We start from the raw sequence: 20,961 nt of genomic DNA on the forward strand, positions 1-20,961 counted from the left end.
CCCCACTAGCAGTGCACCAGGAGGCGTGTTTGCAGAGTGTGGAGAAAGGGAGAATGGCCTCCAAAGTCCTCTTTGCAATCACCCTCTGTGAGACTTACTAGAGGTAACAGGAGGGCATGTTGGCCCCAAGGACCCTTTGGAGCCTAGGTACTACATCCCCCACCAGAAGTGCACCACAAGGTGCGTTTGCAGAGGTGTGCTAAAAGGAGACAGGCCCAAAGTGACTTCCCAGACCTTTAAAAAAAAAGTGAACTTTTAAAATAATATTATGGGGGGGGGAGGGCGCACGGCCCCGGGGCTAGGCCTTATCTGAAAGGAGGAGGGGGCATTTTTCTGGGCCGATTAAGGCCCGGGAACCCCATCTCTGGGGCTCGGCCTCTAGTGTGGGTGCCCTGGTCCCACCCAAGGCTCACACATTATAGAGTTGGGGACTGCGGGGGAGACTCAAAGCCCCCGCGGTCCCTGCTGGCTCCCCACGTCCTGTGGGAGCCAGCATTGCTTTGACACAGAGGGAGCTGCTAACATGCAGCTCCCTCTCTGTCAAAGCAATTGTGCTCGCTTTCAGTAAGCAAGAGCATTTTAGTGCTCTCACTTGCTGAAAGCAAGCACAGTGTGCTATAACTCGGCAGAAGGGGTAAAACTGTTGCCTAGCCATAGCACACAGCAACTTACTAAGGGTGGGCATCTCAGGAGGTAACGGGAGCCAGCCCTGGGGGGTGGCAGTTCCCAGGGCCATCTGTGGCTCCAGGAGGGGAGCTGTGCTCCCCCCCTCCATTACAGAACTCAGCCCTGGGGAGGGGGTGATCCCCGGGGCTGTGCTGGGTTCAGGGCACCCCACTTTAATTAAAACTTTGTGCACCAGGGAGCTTGCAGTCCCTTGTTCTGGGGTGGCAGAGCACCCCTGTATTAATATTTCATTAAGCCCCATAGAGGGGATGGTCCCTGGGGCTGCAGGGGGCTACACCGCCTATCACTTTAATTATAACCATTTGCCCAGGGGAGGTGGTGTTCCTGGTCTGCAATGGGAGTGCCAGAGCTCCCCGTAATAATAATTCATTCAGCTTTGGGAAGGTGGCAGTCCCTGTAATGATGGGGGGCCAGACGGGACCCCCACATCAATATAACATTTGACCTGGGGAGTTGGCGGCCCCACATGCATTAATCAATATGTCCCTGGGAGGTGGCGATTCCTGAGGCTTTAATGCTCCTAGGAGGGGACCTTTGCACCCCCTATGACATATAATAGACATGGCCCCGGGACCTGGCCCACCAGGGGCTGATCTGAAACTAAGCAAAGTGCAGGAGCCCGCACTACAATTTGTTTTCTACATTTTCGTCAGGAGTCGCGGATGGCGGATCTTGGGGGAGTCCCTGTGGGACCCCCCAATAGGCCTAGAGGGTCAGGGTGTTTCTACCCTCCTCTCCTTTTTTTTCTAATTTTTTTTCCTGTGACTCGGTTCAACCGAGTCACGAAATGGCTGCCAACACTTCCTGGTTTGAAGTGTTGTCAGCTAATCAGATCTCAGCACAAGATCTCGAGTAGGTTTGTGGATCCTCCACAGTCCCAGCTGTATAGCTTAAAAACCTTTACATTTCTCAGCAACTACTGAACGGATTGACATCATTTCTCAAAAAGGTTGCTTTTTGGACCAACAGCTACCTTTGTGCCAAATCTGGTGTAATTCTGTTCAGCAGTTCGGGCTGTAGCCTTGTCTAAAGTTCTCTATGGTAATTAAATGTGGGGACAAGGTGTTTTGGGATCCCCCCTCTTTGTCTTGGCCCCACTTGATGGATCACCCCAAAATGTTCAAGTCAGCAGCTAGAGTGAACATTGAGCCAGTTAAAAAAATTCTGTGAGGATTAATGAAACAGCGCCAAAGTTATTGGCAAATCAAAAAAACTTTACACAGTTCTGATGAACAGAACTGTGTAAAATACGGGGCACTGTCTGAACACCGTTGTGCACAGGATGCATTAAGACTGGGCAATGTAATTACTCTGAGGCAAACACTTTCCTAAATATCCACTGAAAAATACTACGTTTAAAGTTTAGTTGTATGTAGATTTTCAAATAATGAAAAAACCTTTGTTAAACCAAAATAAAACACTGAAATTCACCAGTTATATGAAAATGCCCTAAGTATGACTTGCACTGCCATACATTTGAGATGTCATCCGTGATGTAATATGTTAGGTCATAAGCAGTGCATCATAATGGTGTAGGTTATATTTTGGTCATTTACATGTAACTGGTAAATCTCTGTGTTTTTGTTTTTAGAAAAGGTTTTTAAAAGACCTAGTTAAAGGTGCACTTTAATCTTTGTTTTTCAGTGAATTTCTACAGCTCTAAATATCACTGGTATTTGAACATTAATCCTCAAAAATGATATAACAGATTTAAATCAAACCACAAAAATCATGCTTTCTGGGTAAAAATCTAGCGTTATGACAAATTTGGCATAATTCTGTTCAGCTATATTTTTAAAACTCTTTTTTATTTTCCGTATAAAAATAGCACCATCACCACTTGATGGATCACCACCAAATTTTCTAGGAAGGTGCTTGGGTGGATGACATTTTTTAGTAATTTTCGTGAAGATTCGTCAACAAGCACCAATGATGTTAGCAAAGCAACAAAATGCTTTTCCTATAGAAATTCTGACTAAAAGGACCCTTTTAGGAAAGGAAAGTCAATGGAGTCTATCCAAGGCAGAAGGTGCTGAGGATTGGCGAGGGAGCTACCACCGTAGCTGGGCTGCATCAGTCTGAATTCGATACAGATACTTGATTACGAAATCAAGAGATCCTAAGATTAAGGAACTCCCACAGTCCATCTGAGGTTTCTTAGACCACCAGAGGACAAAATTAGAGGAAGAAGCGGGAGGAACTTTCACATGGTCCTCAAAGGGGCAAACCAAGAGACCCTCAGCTGGTGACTTGCGAGATTAAGGAAAAATCAGTATCAAAGTTAGATGCAAAATCTCTGATTGCTTAAAAATTGGAGGAAGGGAATTCTGCCAGCAAAGGACAAAAATATTCAGGGAGAAAGCAGGGTATGGAATTCATGGAGTAGCGGAGAACCTCTGTCTTGTCCCCGTTAAGATTTAAGGTGTGCTGGGACAGTTATTTTACGCATACAGAGATGGAATTCTTGAAATAGCGGGGAGAAGGGAAGATGGCGGATTGACTCCACCAAGGAGAGTGCCTCCCGTGGCTTTCCTCAACTCTACAGCCCCTCCACCTCCAAACTATCATCAAGGACCACAGGATACACAGAAAATTCAAATCGATTAAAACACGACGAAAGCAGCACTAGGCCAAAGGACTATTGCCGATTATACCTGAAGCATGGATGTGCTGGTGTTGCTCTGTTGAGGTCAGCGGTCATCTCAAGTTGAGTAGGGAGGCGCGGTGGTTCACTGCGGCATCTCGCACAGTACCTGGCTATGGCATCGGCTGGGTCTTGGCAGGTCCCAGCATGGCCCCACAGTGTCCTGCTGCTTAGAAGGGACTTGGCCGCACTAACAAACTAGCAGTATGGAGCCAGGGGATCCCGGGTGTTACAGGTGATGCTGAATCAATGAGGAAACCGGAAATTCCCCTTTGGACCGAACAGGTGTCCAAGGCTCCCTCTGGCTTGCTGTTAGGCAAGCTGTTTCTATGGGTGCTGCGTTCTGGGAGAACACATGGCTTGATCCAGGCCTGTGGCTCGGAAAACTCCATCCCGGTTTCTGGAATGGCAGATACTCCGCTTGCTGTGGTGCAGAAGGGCTTGGGGGACTAACTCTGCATCCCAATCCCTCGTTGTTACAAGAGAGGGTGATTCTGTGTCTGATCCACAGGGGGTCGATGGGGCAGCTAGTCCTAGTTCCATTAATGCTGCCCAACAGGATCTGGGACATCCTGAATCTGAAATGGCGATCGGTTCAAATTCTATATGGGCTGGTTGCAGTACCCCCTCTTCATCACCCTTACATCAACAAATGGGTAGAGGCAATAGGGGTGTGACACTACTTGATGATGTGGACCCTAACCTGGAAGATGACTCCTCGGTTGTTTCAGAGTGACAGAGTTTAGGAGCACTGGGAACCTCAGTTACCCCTGAAGTAGACTCAACAATGGGGCAACCCGCAGTTCTGGAAGCTCTTTGCTCTGTAGTGAGTGTTCTGCCTGGTGATATATGGGGGTTAACCGAGAAGAATATGGAATCAATGGAATCAGTGGATTTCTCAAGGTCCAACATCAATAAGGGCAGCACCCCACTGGGGATAAGCTATCAAGAACTAAAGGAGTCAGAGGAGCTAAAGGAGGGAAAGCATGAGGATGTTCTAAACCCCCTGTTGTCGACTCAGAGGAGTGGTTTAAAAACCCTGTCTCGACTCGTTCAATGGCAGGATGCACTGCTACTCCCTTATGTAGATAGGTGATATCTAAGGGAAAGGCTAAAGCTATTATTTCTCGAAAGCAGACCTCTCAGGGCACTCTCCTGTGGGGTAGGGAGGGGGCTTTTAAACCTGGCCATGCTATCCAGAACATTTTAATTTATAGCCCGGACCAACCAGACAATTCAGAAGTGATTCCGGATCCGCTTGGCCACCCACCGTCACCAACGGATCAACCTGACCCTCTGAAGGGGTTAGCAGCTGGAAGGTTGAAATCTACAGAACTCGAGGAGCCTTCTCTGTCCATAATACTCCAGGTGTTTGATCACTCAAAGAACAGAGGCTTATATGGGCTTATTATGTGTAAGCAGAAGCTGATAGCCAGGAGATTACACCGGGACTAGCAGATGTTACTACTAAAGTTGCCTCCTTTCCTCAGACAACTTGGACCTGCGACAGGGGATCGTAGCCGCAGAAGAAGTCAACACCTCGGTTGTGAGATCGACCAAAGCACATGAGACTCAGATGATGCTTCTGCAGGCAAAAATTTGGGACCTCGAGACTCGATAATGCTGAAATAATCAGAGGGTCTTTGGTATACCCGAAAGGAGTGAAGGCTTGGATCCCAGGGCTTATATGGTCAGTCTATTTCAGCAGGTATTTCCGGATCCTGCAGACTGGGATAAGGGCTCTCAGGTTCAGTGGACACATCGATTACCATCCTTTATAGCACAAGGGAACCAAGTCAGGCCATCACCCCCCCGAACAATACTTGTGTTTATGTGCAACTTTCTGCCCTGACAAGCAAACTATGCTAAAGCCTGTCCTACTAATCCTGTAAAATTGGACTCTATCTCTATATTTGTAAGACCAGACCTGTTCAAGGCTACAATGGATAAATGATACAAACTCCGTCATCTAATTGACCCTCTCAAAGCAGTCTGTACACAAGTTTTTTTGCAGGAGCCAACTCGGCTGAAAACACTTAAAGACGGTTGCTTGCATTACAGAGACTGATGCTAAACGAGCTCTCTGTAGATGGCAATCTGACACTACTTAAAAACGGATAATATATAAGGAGAGTAGAGGGGGGTTTCTGGTTTCCTGTTTTTTGTTTTTGGTCTGCACACTGTTCGGTTGGGTCGGGTGGGGCTGTCAAAGCAGGGGACGTAGGGATGCCACTCTCCATAGGCTGTCAGTCAGCGACAGCAGGGTAAGGGGATAATTCCTTTTTCTAGGCAATTGGGGTGAGCGGGACCTGGGTTGGGTTGGGGGTTGGTGTGATTGGAGAGTAGCACGCTGTTACTCTATCAACATTCTTGGGTGGGGGCAGGTGGGGTGGTGGGGATTAAGTAGCCAGTTAACTCATGGAAATATACACATAGACAGAATTTGGCAGGAGAACAAAGGGGAAGATAACTCAGTTAAGATTATGTAATGTTTGATATGAAGTATATGTGTTGGAATCTTGCAGGACTAAATCAAGGTAGGAAGAGGTAATTAATCCGAGAAGAATTTAAGGAATTTAAGCCACAGATACCCAGCTGAACTGGGACTCATCTGGCCTAAAAGGATAGATCCATGCTGAATCAACTGGGATTCAATGTTTTAATATGCACTTCTCAGACAGTTTCAATTCGGTGAGTCGCCATATTGAAATCTAAAAACTTAGCTGTTACTGAATTTCATACGTTAGTCGACTCTTAAGGAAGATGGGTGATAGTTCAGCTACGGATACAGGGATAAAAAAGTATGATCTTTGTGGTGTATGGTCCTAATATTGATAGTCCTGACATGTTTTATTACTTAAACTTCAAATTATTGGGGTGGACTGGGGATCTGATAGTTATGGGAGAATTCAATTGTATGATGGATAGCAAGATCAATACCACAAACAGAAAAACGCAGGCGAGAATGGGTAGGACCCAAGCAGCCATATTTTAACTAATGCAAATTCATCAGCTAGACAATGCTAGGAGGACATTGCTGTATGACACAAAAACACAGAGGGTCTGCCAACTTAATTATGTGGCTGCACTGTCTATCCGAGTTATCAAAATCTCGGAGTGTATGAATCACATAAAGACAGCATATTTCAATAGAAGGTGAATAAAATATGTATAGGAAAAACCAACACCATTCAGATCAATCACACATGGTTGACAAATCCAAAACGTATAGCAATGGGTTACCATCAAATTGACTTAATGATCAGTCCTATCATCTGGCCAGACCCAGGTGTAAGTCAGGCTAGTCCCCTGATCATTGGGACATCAAGCGCCACACCATTTGTTGCTGGTAAAAGATTTGGACCACCAACACAAACAAACCGTCAATGATGGCTGATCTTAGATGGTCAAATGAATAACAGTGCAACAGAAAAATATAGTGACATTAAAATAGGATGGAGTGTCCTCCTACTAATTACTTTATTCTACGGCCGAACCACGCCTCCTAATTAAAAACCTAGAACAGTGCAAGAGAGACAGTCAACAAATATCTGTCTTGTAACGGGCCAAAATGTTTCTGCCTACCGGGTATATAATCCCATGGCATTCGTCAGGGCCTCTCTTCTTTCAATAGTTGCACTTAATAGTAGTGAAAGCCAAAAGAAACACCACCATCACCAAAGTGGAAAATGTAAAGGTGGTTGAATACGATACAACCTGTAACAACCGAAAACATTAGCCCTCCATGTCAATTGGGAAATATGAATTCTATGGAGGAAAATGTATAGTCATTAATTTTAAACATTGTGTCATTCACCTATACAATGTGTTTCACCAGAAGCAATTAAAAGGAAATTAATGTATTTATGCTCACCCTTCATGGTAGGGGAATGGACCTCACCTCACCTGGACCTTGCTCAGGTTCTACGAGGCCCCGCACTGCATAGATACAAGAGGTAAAACAGAAAAACGAGCACCATAAAGCGTAGTTACACAGCCTTTAAAAATGCCCTACAACATTCCTGTACATCGAATCCCCTTGTATCTAAAAACCAACATATGAGGAGACTCTAGCACTCAAACTTTGTGGGCCCAGTCTCAAAATCTCCCAGGGCTACCACCCAACACATACTCATAGAAGTTAAATGAAAGATTTAAGTGGGACTCTGTCAACATCCTTCATTATAGCTATATTCGCCATGCTTGAATACATGTGACTCTTGATCATTTTGATAGCTGTAGACTCACCTATCCTTCGGTACCTCAAGCTCCCATCTGAGTCTTGGGGGAGGTATCGATTAGTAGATGGTCTGTTCTTTAATAATTTCTTCAGGGGTTGTTTGTGTGATAACCCTCCGCCTCAGTAGTTTAAGTTTCTTAATTTTTGAAAAGCCAGAACGATTTTATAATTCCTTGGTACTTTTCTTACATTATTTATTGCATAGAAACAACAATCACATTGTTATTCAACCCGTTTTTTGTAAAATAAAAAGCGCACTATTTTGTGCTCGAAATCGCACGAGAAATGGCGCTCGGGACTACTGAGTGATGTCATCCCCTCCATTTTCGTAGTTCATTTGATGTAATTATCACGAATGATCCTAGCATTGAATCGGAAATGCCTTTAGTGTTCCGATCATATTCCCAGGATAAGCGCTTGTTTCTAAATGTGACCACCGATCTTGTGTAGAGAGCAAAGTGTGACGTTCTGCTTTACGCATGAAATACCGCAAGATCCCACACAGTAGGGACAACCCATACTGAGATACCAAGCGCTCTATCGTGCGCTCAAAGTATCGCGCAGTCTCCTGCAATCTGGACTACCGAATGACTTCATATTGACCATAGCAGTAGTAACCTTATTGTAACGATAATAGTAACACAAATGTATAGTTTAAAAGTTTATCGGATAGGGAAACTAAGTCACCTATCTATGTCTCTAATCAAAAATAGTATTTTAAAATCGAATTGCCTTGATATTCAAAGCCGGAACCGGCAATAGTACTATGGGGATATATAGATAATGTAGTTATATCCCTAATCATAGATCATGCTCAATATCTTTGACAAAAGGCCCAGGCTACTGGCCAGAGGGAAAAGAGAGCGAAACGTCATACCCATATTAATGGTAACAAATCCACTACTCCTGTAGTCCACAAGCCATTGTTTCAGGTACAAAGGGTCATATTTATAAGGTCTGTGTTAATGATGGTGGTACATAACACAGCATCACTGAGCCTAGATTTGATGTGTGGTAGTAAAGCACAAGCCCCCTCCATAGTTGTATTTATTACTGTGATGCATAGCATCTATCTGTGGTTTAGAAGTATGTGTCTCTTTTCATCAAGAAGGGAGCTTAACTTAAGTTGGTGCTGGAGTACCCTAACCCCCAGTTTGGATCCCTATAATAGGGTCCAAGGGATATCATCGTTCAATCCAATAATATTAGTCTGGAGCTTAAAAATCAATTTTTGTTCCTTAGAGAAAAGGTAACTAGACACATCACTTATATGTCCAGGTATGAAAGGCTTTTCCAAGACAGTCCATTGGAAATCAGTTTCGCGATGTTATTTTCAAAGAAATGTCTTGTGAGTTTCGTGTGGGACTTCTTACAACGAAAAGAGTTCTTATGTTCTAACATTCTCGTGCGGACTTTTCGGGTTGTCATGCCCACATATCGAATGGAGCAAGTGCATGTCAACATATAGATTAGGTTATTGCTGTTACAATTGCTGAAGTTACATTGCACCCAAGGTCTATTCGTACCAATATCTATCTCACTTGTGTGCTTTGTCTGGGGGCAGACAGAGCAGATGCCACAAGGATGATGCCCTATCGTAGGAGGGAGATTCCATAGGGTTTCACCAATTTTCTTAATGGTTTCTTTGGGGCGTGTATGTACAAGCCGGTCCCGAATGCTGCTAGCCCGTTTGAACGCAAATAGAGGTTGCGCTATCTTGTCCTTAGTGTGATTAAGAAGGCGCCAGTATCTCCTCACGATTTTCTGAATACTATTACTCCTAGTGTTGAATGTACTCACAAAAGTAAGTCTTTCTAACTGTGGTTTAGGAGTGGAAGGTTCAAGTAAGGCTTCCCTATTGTTGTTCATTGCTCTCTTCCTTGACCTCTTGATCAATGAGCTTGGATAATGTCTCTCCTTTAATTGTGTGCACAGGTTTCTAGCATGTATGTTAAAGTCCTCTTTATTAGAGCAGTTCCTACGAACTCGTAAGAACTGCACGTAAGGTAAATTCTGGCGTAGGGACTTAGGGTGATAACTCTCGTATAGGAGCAGAGAATTACACACCATGGGTTTCCTATATAGCTCACTCTGCAGGCCTGCCCGTGTAGCATAGATAGACAAATCCAAGAAAGCAATCCTTTCTTTATGTACCTCTATCGTGAACTTAAGATACCGGTTTCTCCTGTTCAGCCACAGATGGAATTCATTGACCGAGTCAATGGTGCCTCTCCACACCACCAAAACGTCGTCGATATAACGCTTCCACCACATAATCGAGATGTGAAAGGGGTTGGTGGGAGTCAGTACGTGTTGTTGCTCGAACTGATGTACATATAGGTTGGCCAGGCTCGGCGCAAAAACGCTGCCCATACTAGTACCAGATATCTGGAGAAAGCTTTTGTCCTCATATTTAAAATACTTCATTTTCATGGCCAAGGTGGCTAAGGCCATTATAAATGGTACTGGTGTGATTGTCTCACGGATATTATCCCTCAGGATGGATGTTACAACCTCTAGAGTCTCATCCTGAGGGATAGAGGTGTACAAGGATTCTACATCGAAAGAGACCAAAAGGTCTCTTTCGGTATCAAACTCTATGTCAGGAAGGACACGTAGCACATCTTTGGTGTCCTGCAAATAGGTAGGCATTTGTTGTACAATGGGCCGTAGGAAAAAATGTACAAAGGTGGAAAGCGGCTCCAATGCAGACCCTATTCCTGAAATGATGGGCCTACCTGGCGGAGGCCTCTGTGGTTTGTGCACCTTAGGTAAAAGGTAAAAATAAGGTGTTACAGGATGTTTAGCGACTAAGAAAACAGCCTCATTCTCGGTAATCCAACCCTCAGAAAGGGCCTCTTCAACTAAGTCCCTTATTTGATAATCAATAGTATTAAGAATAACTATAGAGCCGCCATTATCCGCGGGCTTTATAGTTATTGACTGATCCTCTGAAAGCGATTTACAAGACAGATATTTGTTGACTGTCTCTTTTGCACTGTTCTAGGTTTTTAATTAGGAGGCGTGGTTCGGCCGTAGAATAAAGTAATTAGTAGGAGGACACTCCATCCTATTTTAATGTCACTATATTTTTCTGTTGCACTGTTATTCATTTGACCATCTAAGATCAGCCATCATTGACGGTTCGTTTGGGTTGGTGGTCCAAATCCTTTACCAGCAACAAATGGTGTGGTGCTTGATGTCCCAATGATCAGGGGACTAGCCTGACTTACACCTGGGTCTGGCCAGATGATAGGACTGATCATTAAGTCAATTTGATGGTAACCCATTGCTATACGTTTTGGATTTGTCAACCATGTGTGATTGATCTGAATGGTGTTGGTTTTTCCTATACATATTTTGTTCACCTTCTATTGAAATATGCTGTCTTTATGTGATTCATACACTCCGAGATTTTGATTACTCGGATAGACAGTGCAGCCACATAATTAAGTTGGCAGACCCTCTGTGTTTTTGTGTCATACATATAGAAGTAGCTGGGGAAAATAATCAGGTACGGGTCTTTAAACCATATATCCCTTGGACCCTCTCTGAACTGTTTTTGTTGTTGATTAGGAGGACATTGCTCCCAAGGCCACCAGGGTTCACTTATTACTCATCCCCACATAAACAATATTCGCGTATTGACATGATCTTCATTAGGGGCGCGCTTTTGGAAAATGTCTATTTAGAGGTGTGTCCTAAAACTACATCTGATCATAACCCTGGTATGCTAACAGTACAGATGCAGGCGAGGGTCAGAGATGTTCATCAGACTATTTTATTTCCCTGCCATTTACTTAATAATCTGGAGTATTGCGGGCATCTCAGACTAGCAATGATGGAGTATTTATTGCAGTAGTTAGATCTAGGAAACTGAATGAGGTATATATTTTAGATTAACTTTAGTTGGCATCATAACAGTGTTGTTACGAGGCCCACATGCCTGACTACATATTTAAATAATTGCTAGTAGTAGTAAACTTTATTGCCCGACTTATTAAAATCATTACAATGTACATATACATAAATAGAATGTTTTAAAAACAAGTGATAACATCCGTATCAGCTCATACAAACAAACAAGTGCCCTCTTTGCTTATGGTTCTCACTAATAATCCTTTGAGCAAAGTGGTAGGAAATAGACAGTCCAGTCCACAATTTAAAGTGCTAGTGCATGTAAAATAAACTGCATCAGAGATGTTAAGCGTCCCTTTTTGAGTTTTACTGATGGTTTCAAGTACATCAAATTGCACAGCATTGCAAGGGAGTGTGACCCAGTTTCCGTTAAAAGAGTTGAAAAAGTAGTAGAATGTAATTGTAGCTCATTAAAGTGCTAAAAGATAAATGGCCTGAAAAGTCCACTCCCGGGGTGAAGGCTGGGCCTTCCAGCTTGGTGTCTTATTGGCAGAGGCCCCTGCTGCCTTAAATTCCACGTCGTTCAGGTCAATAGTCTTGGGACTAAATAAAAGCTGTATTTCTGCTTTTTGTGCATAATATTTTCCTGTTTCAGGAACAAAAGTCATTGTGTTCTCATTTAGAAATGTTTTTCCTCTGAAGCCCACATTTTGAATGTCTTAGAGTAGCAATTAACTAGTTTGGACGATGGTTCCCAGCATCTGTCTAGGATGGGAGGAGAGGAGGTGAATACTCTTTTGTGTCATATTGTGAAGGCCGAGGTAAAAGAAGAAGTTAGCATTGTATTATCTGTTAGAAAGAGGCCACCACCGATTTCATGGGGAACATTGGCTTTGATTGACCCTTGACTAATGAAAACCTGTAGGATTTAACTTTTGGATGAAATTAGGATTTTTAAGTTTAAGTGTAGGAAACTAGTTGGAGAGATCACTTGCCCCCTCTCACCTTTGCAGGTGGATGCCCCTTCCCTTCTCTTGAAGCCTCAATTTGCTGTTGATAGAGCTACTTTTGAGAGCAAGTACTTTCCCCCTCATTCTTTTTGCAACATTTATTTGGCTATCTTTCGATGCTATATTTGCTGAAACCTGCTGCTTTTGTATTTCACTGACTTGCCTACAACCGTACCTTAGCATTAGGGAATTTCCTTAATGGAAACAAGACTTTGCTTTGATTCGCATATGCTGTTCTTAACAACACAATACTCACTTTTACTAAAGTCAGTAACTTGCGACATATTCTTGTAAGCAGTTTCCAGCTGAATTTTGATTTATGCCTGTTTGATTTTATTGGAGGTTGTAATTTTACTAATGTTCAATTAAACCTTTAAGGTTTGCAAACCTTCTCATCTATGTCATTACTGTGGGGAAAATCTACATCACTTTCATTGCATTGTTATTGAATTCATGAGCCTCAGTTCAAGAAGATGATCCTTCCGGGTGGACAATGAGGAGTTTTGAGTTTGCGCCAAACTCGCATTGTGCAAAAACCATCTTTCTCTATCCTGTTCATGCACAGTTGCATCATGTTTTTATGACACACCTGTCAGAAACTATAGACTTGCCTGAATGTCTGGTGGCAAAATTGATTATGTCCCACTTGCCAAACGTGGTTGTGTTTCTTTAATATAGGAAACAAGCATCATCACTACTCCTGACACCTTCACTGCAGGAGATGACTTAGGTCAGCTGGATGACTTGAATTGACAATGGTGCTAATGGCCTGTATGAGTCCTCTGTATCGGCTTGATTCTGCCTGATTCAATTTAAATACTTACATCGCATATACCTAATCTACCACCAGTTATCACAAAGGAACACAAGCCCTAGCATCAACTGTGTACAATATATCACAAAAGAGGGTGTCTTCCTGCATATTACATGGAGTTGTAGGGTGATTCACCCCTTTTGGGATGCTATACAAGATGCATTGGGAGCGGCACTGAGCTGACTGATCGAATTAACTCGTAAAATGGCATTAGTGAATATAATGGAAGACAAAGATTTATGCATGCTGGGATGACCCTGCTGTGATTTGGGCTTCTTACTGGTAAAAGGGTGATCGCTCAGAATTGGCAGCAGTTCACTCTCTGGAGCCGGGTGGAGAGCGAGTAGGGACCTGGAGAAACACCGAGCCCTTTACTTCTCTTCTTCTTTGGTCAAGAAACCTTTTATAGTTGCATGAGAGGTGAGAAGGAGTTAGCATACATTACAAATCCCAAAACACTGTAACCAATTAGTCACACATTAGGGCCAGGACTACTGAATAAAGTTTGAAAAGTTTATTACAGACTCAGAAGGTGGCTGATATATATGAGTCTCAGAAGCATGTTATAAAAATACAAGATAATCAGAATAAACATGATTCTTCTAATAAAGTTCAATCTAAACAATGAGAAGCATACAAGAAACTCAGCAGATGCTATACAAACGATAAGAAAAAGATTTGAAGATTAAATTGCAGAATTCGGTCTTCCTGCCTAGTCATTAGTAAATATATGGAATCTTTCTTACTCTACTCTATACTAAATTTGGGAAATCCAAATTAGTCTAAGGTAAGCATGGAACAGGTGTCCGTATAATGGAGGCTTTCATGAAGTACTCCAAATCTATAGGAAGTATAGCATAAAGCCATACAGAGAGAGGAATAGCACAGAGGTCAGCACCACATGAAATCCTAAGGGTCTATGGGCCAGATGTATCAAGCTAAATTGCTATCGCAAACCCTGAAATTCATAGAATTTCAGTTTTGGCGATCGCAATTTAGCTGTGTGCAATGTAGGAAAGAAAAACCTACTCGCAAAATAAGGAATTGCAAAATTAGCGATTCCCTCTTTTGCGTATGCATTTAGAGAATCGCAATTTGCGATTCCATAATTGCTATTCTAGTAGCCATCGCAAATTGCGATATTGCTGTATGGAATTGCAAATTACCACCATCTCCAAATTGGTGGTAATTTGCAATTTCCTCGTAAAAAGCACTTTTTTGCTTGTTTTCAAAGTGCCATGTGGCACACATACAAGGCCTTTGGGCATGTATGTGAGTCACAAGTGCACACATGCACATTTTAGGGGTGCAACATGGTGTCCTTTTGGAACCCTTACACTTGCATGCGCAATTTGCGAGTACCTATTGGGTGCTCACAAATTGCGCATGCAATTCCTATTCATTCTTATGGCCCTCCTGGCCCATAGGAATGAATGGGAAGGGATTCCTTAATTGCGCATCGTAATTTGCGATGCGCAATTAAGGAATATTTAGGAATCGCAACATTTATTGTGATTACTACCTACATAACATTTTGCGAGTCCTTAATAGCGATTCTCTAAAAATAGCTATTAAGAACTCGCAAACTGCTACAAAGATACATCTGCCCCCTTGCCTCTAACAATGCAACGTCTATTAACATACAAAGTATTCAAAGTAATCTATGTGATCATCTCCAATACATTTCCAGTTTCCACGGTAGCAATTGGCAACTTTTTACATTCTTCCATAGCTTTGATTGGGAACATTTGATTGACCTTGAACATCTCTTTCCCTGCCAGAACTCATCTCCAACTTTGTTAGCGCATCTTCTTCTTGCCAAACGTTTCCTCCCATACCTTACTATCGCTCCAGCTAATAATGCCTTTTCTCTAACTAACGAAGCCTTGGCTCCACACCTGCGGAGGAGAGAAACATACAGGCAAGAATATCCAGTTTTTAACTGTTAGACATTGAAATCACCAAAAGCTTATAGCCTTTGGTCACGCTAAGTTAGCAAAACAGTCACAAGTGCAAACGCCATTTAAATATATGTGCACGTATGGTCACAAATCAGTACGACAATGTGAATACACTTTATATGAGTAATCATACATAAATGTCAACCTAATTGTAATATTTCAAAACATTTGAGTAACTATGAATAGGAACTACATTTTTATGGGAAATCTTAAACATTAGTAAGCACACGTTACATGTTTCTATTATTCAACTATGGAACATTCTCAGAAATACATTTAAAAATCTATCATTTTATTAATATTATTATATCGCACTTTGTATACAGTGCGCTAACAGCACATCATCATTTTAAATCTGTGATATTTAAGGGTAAAGCCGAATTATGCTGCTCTTGACCTGTGTTGTACACTGGAAATCCCCCATATGAGTCTCTGGGATGCTCACAGAAGCACAACAGAGTGTGAGTGGGGTGGTTGCTGTATAAAGACAATGTCTATGTACAGCACAATGGTATATGCCTCACCAAGTGACTGAGCTCCCAGTATATTTGTTAAGTAATGATCATATTTATTGATACATAGGAGTCCAGAGGAGGTGGGAGAAAGGGTCTGGGCCATGTGAGAACACAACATTCTATTGTATTTTATATTAAAAATGCAAACTAAAACATTTCTTTTTCTTAAAAAAAAACAAAACACAAGGATGCCTGCCAGAGCGTACATAATTAATCACCAACCATCTTTATGTAAAAGGTGGGCACTTCGATGCAAAGATGTCCTCAGACTACCAGTAATGTCCTATTACTTACTTACTTACTTACTCTTCATTACTCCGGGTCCCGTTGTCCTCGTTCCCTTCATTCATAACACATGAGATTAACCATCTCTCATACAGAAAAAAGAAAGCAGGAATGCTGGTACGCCCCTCCCTCTCCCTATAGGGAGTACATAAGGGTACAGTACCCAGCATGCCTCCTGAACCACCAAGCCCAAGATGAGGGCCGGAAAGCCCGGGAGGGAGGGAGGGAGGGATGTAATGAAGGGGACGAGGACAACGGGACCCGAAGTAATGAAGATTACCGGTAAGTAATAGGACATTACCCCCAGGTCCCTCCTGTCCTCGTCCCCTTCATTCATAACACATGAGAATACCCAAGCAGCAACCGGCCATCATCAAACAACAAACCACCAGGACACAGCAGAACAGCAAAACCCAGCAATTTATTGAAAACAACAGCACAGCACAAAGGAAAACAAGGGGAATCAGGAACACACAGCCCGAAGAAACCCCAAACCAAAGTTAGTGTCATCCCCCAGAACATTCTGGATACGGTAATGCCTAACAAAGGTATTGGCAGAAGCCCAAGTGGTGGCCCTACAAATTTCAGAAAGGGATACCCCACGAACCTCCGCCCAGGAAGCAGCCATCCCCCTAGTAGAACGCCCCTGAACCCCAGCCGGGGGAGGGGAACCTGAAAGGGAATAGGCCAGAACAATAACCTGCTTCAACCAACGCCCAATGGAAGAAGAAGCACGGCAACCCCTGGAGACAGCACCAAAAGAAACAAACAGGGAGTCAGAAAGCCGAAAGTCACGGGTCCGATCCAAATAAACCCGCAAAGCCCGGCAAACATCCAGCAAGGACCAAGGGAGGTCGTCCCCGTCCACCGGAGCCGAAAGCAAAGCAGACAGGACCAGCTCCTGAGAGCGATGGAATTGGGAGGAAACCTTAGGAACGAAGGAGGAATCCAAACGAAGAACCACCCCGTCCGCAGAAAAGGACAGAAAGGGCTCCCGAGCCATCAAAGCACCCAGCTCCCCCAGGCGACGAGCAGAAGTGATAGTGTGAAGAAGTACATCTCAATTGTAGGTTGAATAAAAAGGTTTATTTATTCTTATCAGAGGAAGAAAGGATCTCATCCACAGCAGAGACAGGCAGGCAGTAACTGACATAGTCCTGACCAGATTTAGAATCATAACATAACTACATCATCAGATTCTATGAATAACATTCTACTATGAGTAAGATATTGATGCAAATATAGAGAAGGATACCACACACCTTCCCCTGAAACACAAAAAAAAAACAATAATTAAAATTTGTTATTTCAAAATATAATCATTTAGAGCAGTAGGAGCATGGCTTAAACGTGTGCTTTTCCTGGCAGGAGCATCAGATTTAACATCAGACTTAATATGGACACTTTTCTTGACCAAATTGCTGTTTGTTGTATACTTCCCAGTAGGACCTGAAAAGGAAGTAATTCGATTCAAATTCCAAATTCTTCCATCATTTAGCTTAACGGCATTACGAAATAGTTTTGTGACAACAAAAGGAGAAGAAAACTTTGGCCCTGAAGATCTAAGTGGGAGACGAACTCTCACTTGATCCCCAACACATACCCTGGTAAGACCAACTGCTATCAAAATTCTTCTTTCTCAGTTCTGACTTCACCTTTTGCTTTAATGGAACTGAGTCCTTGTTAAGATTACTTGTTTTCACCCCTAAATTTCTCATCCAAGTCTGAAATAAAGAAGTGTTTGGAGTGCGACCTCGAAAAAGTACAAAAGGTATCTCACCTGTGGAGGAATGTGGCGTAATTCTATAAACCATGACTCTTTCCATAAGGTTATTTTTCCAATCTGAGCCTTGGTCTTTAGAAATCTGAATGGATTCTTTAAGTACGCGGTTGAACCTTTCCACCATACCGTTACATTCCGGATGGTAAAGTGAACAACGTTTGTGTTTAACACCTTTACTAGCCAAAAAATCTTCCATCTCTTTTGATACCAGCTGTACCCCATTGTCAGTAAGGATAGTTTCAGGAAACCCCTCCCTACTAAAAACATCACGTAAAAAGTTTACAACATCTTTGGTCTCAATGTTTTGGGTAATTTTTATTTCCGGCCAGCGTGAGAACATATCCATCATGACTAACACATACCGTTGAGAGTTTCCAGAAGAAATGGGACCTAGGATGTCCAAAGCAACATCCTGCCAACAACGCACAGGTGTATCCCTTATAACCATTGGTTGTGTCCTTGTCTTACAAACCTTGTCAGAGGAGCTACATTCAAAACAATCACGAATCATCCGTTCTACAAGAAGGTCGATACCTGGCCACCAGAAATGTAACCGTATCCTCTCCTTAGTTTTGGATATACCTTGATGTCCTTGGTGGGCCAAGAGAAGAATTTTCTCCCTAATCAAAGAACGTGGAATAAGTCTTGTACCTCTCCACAACAAACCATCCTTTAAGGACAACTCATCCTTGACATTCCAGTACTTCTTGGCACTATCGCTCAGATTCTTAAGACATGGCCACCCATTGCTTAACAAATTACAAACTTCCTGTAACTCAGAGTCTGTATATATGGCATCTCTCCAATCACTCTCTTGGATAATTCCTTCAACAATCTCACACACCTTAAACTCATCAATCTCCCACGAATCTTCAGATGATTCAACATTCTGGTCATTTTGTTCCACAACCAATCTAGAGAGACAATCCGCAACTTTATTATTCACACCAGGTAAGTATTTCACCTCAAATTCAAATTCTTGGAGGGCGATAACCCATTTACAAATACGCGAGGAAATGGCATCCAATCCTTTTTTATAAAAGACCTCCTTCAACGGTTTATGATCAGTGTGAACCACAAATGAATTACCCCACAAGAACTTCTTCAGTTTCCTGATGGCCCAATAAATGCAAAGCGCCTCCTTTTCAATCACAGAATATGACAATTCTGGACCAACTAAAGACCTTGACAAGAACAAGATGGTAATCTCTTTCCCATCCCTCATTTGCTTGAGCACAGCTCCTAAACCACGAGAACTAGCATCTGTGACCAAAATTGAATCATTATTAATGTCAAAACTTTGTAACGAGGGAGCTAGACTTAAATCCTGTTTAACATTTTCATACTCCTTTTGACAAATCTGAGACCACGAAAACTTTATCCCTTTTTTTAACAAAGCTCTCATGTTAGAAGTCTTATTAGCAAAGTGTGGCACAAATTTATTATAATACTCCGCCATACCTAAAAAGGTAATCCACTCCTCTCTAGACTTTGGCGTAGGCAAGTTATGTATAGTCTTCACCAACTTATCTTTTGGTTTCACACCATCAGGAGTCAAACAGTGACCTAAATAGTCAATTTCAGTCAAATTAAATCTACACTTGTTTTCCTTTAAAGTCAAACCTCTGTCTTCAAAACGTTCTAGAACAGATCTAATTCTTAGATCATGCTCACTTTGTGATGACCCAAACACTAGTACATCATCCTGATAAATTTTGACTCCAGTAATACCCTTCAATACATCCTCCATCAATCGCTGAAAAACAGAGGCTGCAGAGATTAAGCCAAAAGGTAGGCGAGTAAATTTAAATGTTCCTAAAGGTGTGATGAAGGTTGTGAAACCCATGGATGCCTCATCAATCCTCACCTGATGGTATGCTGCCCTCAAGTCAAGAGTGGAGAACATGCAGGCATCTCCCAGCTGAGTTAACATTGTATTAATATTAGGAAGAGGATATCTATCTGCCACGACCTCTCTATTGAGACCTCTAAGGTCAACCCAAAAACTAATTTCGCCTGAGGGTTTGCAAGCTAAAACGACAGGCGAAACCCATTCGCTTGCTTCAGATTTCACAATGATTCCATCGCTCAAAAGCTTCTCCAACTCTAACCGCATTGGTTCCTGCATAGCTAAAGGAACGTTACGCACTTTACATGCCACAGGGACTGCATTTGTCTTCAAGACAATATTATGAACATAACCAGAAAGACAACCAAGCTTGTCACTAAAGACACCTTCAAATAGTCTTCGCCAATCAGGATAAGAACCCTCATTTTTATTCAAATTGGAGGTTTTTTGAACAGTTACTACATTACAGCCAGATGTAGATGGAGTCACATCCTTTAAATTAGGATAATTGTCACCGGAGTGAGATATTACATCCCTTAGAACAATGCAAGGGTTTTCACCAGGAAGTAAAGCGAGATGTAAGTCCGCCTGATGAAACCAACTTAAAATGCTGTCCCCCCTGCATGAGATGTAAATTTTACCTGCAGTGAGTCGTCCCTTGTAGTCAATTTGACCATTGAAATAACCCACAAGTTTAATAGGTTTTCTCCCATAGGCCAGTGGTCTTTGTCAGGTTTAAAAACTTTTACCTTTCCAAAAAGTTTCTCTTCAAAGAAAACTTCGGGTATTAAAGTAATTTTTGCCCCGGAGTCAAATAACATCTTGACTTCACAATTATCAATGCGTACCACATCAACAGCACCTTTACACTTTTTCCCATCGGATAATGATATTTCACCACAGTGTAATTCATCTGAATCAGGATCAAAGTCTTCATCAAATACAGAAATTTCACCACGATGCAAGTCATCTAAATTAGAGTCAGAGTCATCATCAATCAACACCTCTTTCACTTGTTTTTTTTTTGATCACTTGAGACCTGCAAGCCTTTGAGTAATGCCCTACTTTACCACAGTTATTACATTTAGAAGACAAAGCCGGGCATGACTTATCATTGGCTAAATGATCAAAGGCATTACAACGAAAACATTTTAATTTTGAATTAGTAGAGGTTCTGGAAAATTTATAAGAAGAAGAAGGTGAACTGGAGATTTTCTTAGAGATTCTAGTTGTTGATGCACAGCAGACGCTTCAGTTTAGTCTTTCACTCAGATCGAGCGTTATGCACGGCAGACGCCTCAATTTAGTCTTTCAC

General features: G+C 42.3%; 1 protein-coding gene and 1 long non-coding RNA gene across 6 annotated transcripts in view; one reads left to right on the forward strand and one right to left on the reverse strand.

The window, feature by feature from the left end:
• Positions 1-20,961, forward strand: part of ADGRG4 (adhesion G protein-coupled receptor G4) — a 1,842,483-nt gene that overhangs the window by 539,752 nt on the left and 1,281,770 nt on the right. The window lies entirely within an intron of this gene.
• Positions 1-20,961, reverse strand: part of LOC144829445 (uncharacterized) — a 280,058-nt gene that overhangs the window by 78,177 nt on the left and 180,920 nt on the right. The window lies entirely within an intron of this gene.

The sequence above is a fragment of the Lissotriton helveticus genome, chromosome 4_1, assembly GCF_964261635.1.
Source record: "Lissotriton helveticus chromosome 4_1, aLisHel1.1, whole genome shotgun sequence".
Taxonomy (NCBI): domain Eukaryota; kingdom Metazoa; phylum Chordata; class Amphibia; order Caudata; family Salamandridae; genus Lissotriton; species Lissotriton helveticus.